Source organism: Orycteropus afer, unplaced genomic scaffold, assembly GCF_000298275.1.
Source record: "Orycteropus afer afer isolate SDZICR_OR568_19922 unplaced genomic scaffold, OryAfe1.0 scaffold00081, whole genome shotgun sequence".
In the NCBI taxonomy this organism is placed as follows: domain Eukaryota; kingdom Metazoa; phylum Chordata; class Mammalia; order Tubulidentata; family Orycteropodidae; genus Orycteropus; species Orycteropus afer.
In genome coordinates this window covers 1,168,261-1,174,447 of record NW_006921668.1, presented here as the reverse complement: position 1 = coordinate 1,174,447, position 6,187 = coordinate 1,168,261, and the positions used below count along the sequence as shown (strand labels likewise).

Here is a 6,187-nt window from a genome sequence, read left to right as displayed (position 1 = left end):
GTCAAGTGCTTTAGCCACTATGCTACCAGAGCTCCCGAACTTGGACTTAAAGCCTCCAAATTGTAAGAATAAACTCCTGTTTGTTAAGGTCATTGTATTTGTGGCATATTCTTGTCAGAAGGGCACTAGGTAACCAGAACGATGCTCCTCCCCCAACCAAAGTCCCACCCAGTGACTCACTCCCTCAAGGTACTTGGTTTTGGCTAAGCAGTTATCTTAACTTTGCCCCCTGTTCTATAACGTATATATGGACATTTTTATAGCACATAGAAGTCTGTATGTAGGAATATCATCTGCCAAACCTATGTATAATCATGGGTATATTCCCATTCATCTACCCACATCCTTTATCTTCTCCCTGTCTACCTATGCATCCACCCATACATTAGTGTGTGTTATTGCTGATAATGCAGTATTGTATGTAGCAGTATTTACCCTCTTTGTCTGTACCTCCTGTACACCTTTCTGTGTGTTCCCTTTCCTTAGTGATATTGGGCTGGTCACACACTCCTGTTATATGGCCTTTCCCTTCACCCATTTAGTTTTTCTTTATAATGCTCATTTTGGCTTCTTCTGCATTCACTATCCCTCTAGTCATAATTTAAATTTAGCCTCATTATATTCTGTGGATTTGGGACTTACAGAAGTCACATCAAATCATTTTTATAATATGGTAGAATTTTTTAATGTTAAATAAAGCAGCATATATTTTACTTGTGTGAAATTATGACTCAGCAATAATTACAACCATCATTCAATTAATGCTTTCCAACTCTTTTATTCTATGTTGTACATCTAAAAATGTATATACACTGGACTTTTGGTAAGGAGTTCTGGTGGTGTAGTGGTTAAAGTATTTGGCTATTACCCAAAAGGTCAGTGGTTCAAAACCACCAGCTGCTCCATGGGAGAAAGATGAGGCAGTCTGATTCTGAAAAGATTTACAGCCTTGGAAACCCAATGGGGCAGTTCTACTCTGTTGTAAAGGGCTGCGATGAGTCAGAATTGACTCTATGACAGTGGGTTTTGGTTTGAATTTCTGGTTAAACACAATGGCCTGGACACATAGTGATCTCCATTGCCTCTCAAAATGCTACCAAAATGACAGCATTGGAACTTAAGGCATGAACCACAAGGACAAAGTGAATCAAAAAATAAGAGAATGGTAGAAGAAAACTTTGAACAAGCTTTTAGAACATGGAAAGCAGATGGAAGAGTGGTAACAGACCAAGCAGAATGGAGGAAGTTTCAACTTCGGGACCTGCAAACGGATACTGTAGAAGCATGCCAGTGCCCCAGAAAAGGTTCACAGTTTAGAGGCAACAGGTCCATCAGAGAGGGGAGGGGGCACGTGAGGAAGGCTGGATACACAAAGATCAGTAAAAATCCAGAGAGCAGTTGGAAAAGGATCACCAAAAGTTTAAAAGAAATTTCTAACTTACAAGAGACCAAAAAGAAAGAAAGTAAGAAAAGAAACAAAACAAACAAACAAACTCACTCCCGTCAAGTCAGACCCAACTCATAACAACCCCTTCTTGGGTTTCCAAAGTAGTATCACTACGGAAGTAGATTGCCTAACCTTCCTTCCAATGGAGTGGCTGGTGGGTTTGAACCTCCAGCCTTCTGGTTAGCAGTCAAATGCCTTAGGCACTACACTACCAGAGCTCCCAGAAAAGAAACAGGGACACTGTAATAAATGAAAAAAGGAACTACAGTATCTTCAGAGAATTAAGACACTAGAATTCAATTATAAATTAAATAGCTACAAAAAGGGAACAAGCAGAAAAGATTTAATTCTCAGTGCAACATTGTCAAACTTCTCTTCCTTAGCAGAAAGCATTGGTTCAATGGTGGAATTCTTGCCTATTCAGGACATCAGGGCTGGATTCCCAGCCAATACAGTTCATGAACAGCTACCAACCATCTTTCAGTAGAGACCTATGTGTTGTTGTTATGAGCTGAACAAGTTCAGCAGAGCTTCCAGACTAAGATGGATTAGGAAGAAAGGTCTGAAGATCTACTTCCAAATATCAACCAATAAAAACCCTATGGATCACAATAGACTCACCCCCAGCTGATCATGGGGATGGCACAGAATCCAGCACTGTTCTGTTTCATTGTGTATGGGGTTGTCATGAGTTGGCCTCAACAGCAGCTGGCAATGAAATCTTCCTTAGTGATGGAACCCCCCATATTACTAAAATCAGCAAATGTTATAAAGAAATATTTTCCAGATGTTCTTGAAGATAGGGTGACCAGTGAGAAGTAAGTAGCATTATTTGGATAAGCTTCCAAAAAAGCTGTCCTTTAAGACAATTGCAGAACACTCTTACGGGTTTTTAACCCATAAGATCACACCAAAATCTAAGGCACTGGCAAAATCATAAGCTTGTGCCCAAAACACATTTCCCCCAAAGTGTGTCAGTTTTGCAAATTATTTTTAACATTACATTGGCCATTAAAAGCACAGAGAAGGTTGCTGTAACTAAACTGAATAACAAAATCTGAATTTTAAATGACTTGGTAATAATCAAGGAGGCAGAAACTCATCTGGAATTTATTAAACCAAGCAGATTCATTTCCTTACACAAAATGGATTACTGTAAATTGCAGTGTGGCTGTCAACCACATTCTTTTACCAGAACTAGGGCCAAATTTCAAAAGTATCAGTTATTTGGCAAGTTATCCATACCTTTCATGGCTTACAAGCATTTTCCAAGTCTAAAAATGTTTGCAAATTGGCTTAAAAACAGGCAGTTGTATAAACTTTATCCTTCGAATAAAATGACTAAAAACACATTTTCTTTCTTCATAAGAACTATAAAAGCTTCTCTTTTCTAAAATCCCTCATTAGGCTCATTTTTACTAAGACATCATAAACGTCCTTCTTTGGAAGATCTTCCCATTACCTCTTCCAAATTGAATACAGCAGAAGAGCTAAATTAGTAAGACAGCCACACACAAAGGGAACACGTGACAAGTAATTCAAAGGGGGGGGGGGGGAAGATGCATAAAGAACAAAGAATAACTGAGTAATAGTAATACATAAATACTTGAAAAAGCAATTTATATGAAAAGAAACTTAATACATGGAATCTATAAACCCTACTCTCTAATCTGTAACTTATAGTAGCTAAAAGAGCAGTGAGAACAAGGACATATGGCAGTGTTTTTCAACAGTGCAATAAAGCTGGAATTCTTTCCTTCAACTTAAAAGGTCTTAGGCAAGTCAACTAGTCTTAGGTTTATTTTATAAATTCACTGATGGGAAATAATTGAAATAATCAATAGCAAAGAAGTGCTAAGGGTCACTGGAGATAGAATGATAATAGAAGGTCATCAAGAAACAGAACCCATTATTGTTAAGGCATTTTGTTCATTCCAAGCCTACTCATCATAGATAAAAAGGAATTTTATCCCAGATTAAGAACAATATAAAAGAGACTTAATATAAACTCATATTCAAAAATAAAAGGTGAGAATGAACAGCAAGTTATCTAAATGCACTGGCAGATTTACACACAAATACAAAAACACATACAGAAAAAAAACATGAAAATTATCTAGAAAAGATAAAGTTATCACTTGTAATCTGTTTACTGATTGTATACACATTGAGTAACAATAATATAGGCACTTATCATTTATTGAATACCTACATATGTTTCACATACTTTTTTTTTTTTTCTATTCCTTATCACTGACCTACAATCCTCATGAGGCATTTAGGCTTAGAGTCACATTTGTCTTGGCCATGGTCACACACTTTAATCTGAAATCTACCATGTGTGGCTTATACCTATGCAGTACTGCCCAGCTGCTGCAGTCTGGCCACTACACCACACGGAACACAGAAAATAAAGATAAAACATGCCAAAAATATACACCTTCAGTTACATGGTAACTATGCGCACATATATTTTAAAACATTGAAAAGCTTTTTCCTTTCTCTATTACAAATTGTTTCACAGGAACATTGCTCCCGTAGAGACTGCAGCTCAGAAAACCCTATGGGGCAGTTCTACTCTGTCACGTGTGTCAATATGAGTCCAATCAACTCGATGGCACCTACCAAAAACAACTTAACTTTAAAAATGTATTTGGATATATTTGTTATAAACTTAAAGACTAAATATCTTCAAACTATTGTGAGATAAAATCCCTGGAGACAGGAGGGTCATTTCACCTCTTTAGAGGAGAAATAAGGCCAGAAGATTAAAGTAGCTTCCAGGTGATCTTCAGAACATCAAGGTCATGGATTTCTAAAAGATGTGTGCTTCGATTTTTGTATTTTACATATCAGACCACAATGATTCATTCAGATCTGTTGTCCTAGAGTACATGTCCCTTAAATATTAAGGGTCTGTACCTCTAATACATCCAATGTTATAGACTGGGGCAGGGGCTGGTTTTGCTAACACAAATAAATAGCTTGTTTGAAACAATACTGATTCCTTGGATAGCTCTTCTTACCTCTCCTTTCATGGCATTCTGCCCCTGTAGTAAGACTTTGCACCAGAATTTCTGAAGCTTGGTTTGTCTCCCAGATGAGTACTCCAAGATCATTCTTTCAACAAGAGAGAGACTATTCTCTTGCCAAACTCAGTGTTTTATTTCCTACTTTTTTTTCCCTTGATCACTTCTTATAGTCCTGAGCACTGTTGATAATCTTCCTCCTCTTTATGTACCTTTGTTAAGATTCATGGAATAGTCCTAACTTTCAGCCTACCTGCTGACACTACCTCTCCATCCTCTTCCTGTCCTCTTTTTTTAAAAAAAAAATTGTTGTAAAAATAAAGGTAGCAATTTGCCAATCCAACACTTTTCATAAGTACAATTCAGTGAGACCTATTACATCAATTATGTAGTGCAACCATCACCAATATCCTTTGCCAAATTTTCCATCACCATGAACAGCCAGTTGCAGATTTCTTCCTTGCCATTCTCTCAATGGGAGCTCTGGTGACATAGTGCCTAAGGCTGAATGCTAACCAGAAGATTAATGGTTCAAACACACCACCCACTCCTCAGAAGGAAGGCTGGCCAATATAGTTACATAGTGATACTGCCTCAGAAACCCAAGGAGGGGTCACTACGAGTTGGATCCGACTCGACACCTACCTAATTCATATGGCAGCTAGGAAAAATAATTGGAAAAAAAAGTGAAGTTATTGCTGTTGTTAGGTACTGTCGAGTCAGCTGTGACTCACAGCAACCCTATATACAATTGAATGAAACACTGCCCCGTCCTGCACCATCCTAACAATTTTGTTTTGCTTGAGCCCATCATGGTAGCCACTGTATCAATCCATCTCATTGAGGGTCTTCCTATTCTTTGCTGACCCTCTACTTTACCAAGCATGATATCCTTCTCCAGCAACTGGTCCCTTCTGATAAGCAATGACTCAAGTAGGTGAAACGAAGTCTGGCCATTCTCACCTCCAATGAGCAAACTGGCTGCACTTCTCTCAAGAAGAAAAAGTTAGTATGTACTAAAATAGGCAAAGAATTTCAGCTTCCCATTTTCCTTCATTTCTTAACAAAGCTTTATTTGAAACCCCTGTTTTATATGTCATTTCAGAATGATTACTGAAAAAACTAGAATAAGTGATATCACTTTGAAAGCATGAAATAGGCCTATGGCATTTGAGTTGGGAAGAAACATTTGTATTCTCAAACTTTTAATTATTTCCTTTTAAACAGGCTAAAATTACATTCTGCTTCTCTGTCTCCATTTGTGTCTGGGTACAGACCACGATCAAGCGAGAGGATAGTAATTAATGAGTTGTGAGATGATCATCATGAGTAATCCCCCCAAAACATCATAATGCTATATTATCCTCCTAACAGGATATTCAGCTAAAAAGGCTCATCTTCAAATTTTCATGGATCTTTATTGTCTTAAGATACTTGCTTACCTTCAGGCAACTTTATAATTGATTGAATAAAGTCAATTTCTCATGATTTAAACTTGCCTTTTAAAAACATTCTTTGAACTTGCTCAATCCAGAAATGAACTTGGGGGAGGGGGGGAGGAAAACAAAATAACTTGTCTTGTTAAATGAAGCACAAATGGAGTAAGAAAGATTTTCATCAAAACTTCAAATATAGAGGCGGGGCAAGATGGCGGACTAGGCAGAAGGATTGCACAGACCCTCTTCAACAAAGAAAAGGGAAACCAATTAAC

General features: G+C 37.7%; 1 protein-coding gene across 1 annotated transcript in view; it reads right to left on the bottom strand.

The window, feature by feature from the left end:
- LMO7 (LIM domain 7) overlaps nt 1-6,187 on the bottom strand; it is a 320,447-nt gene that overhangs the window by 283,976 nt on the left and 30,284 nt on the right. The window lies entirely within an intron of this gene.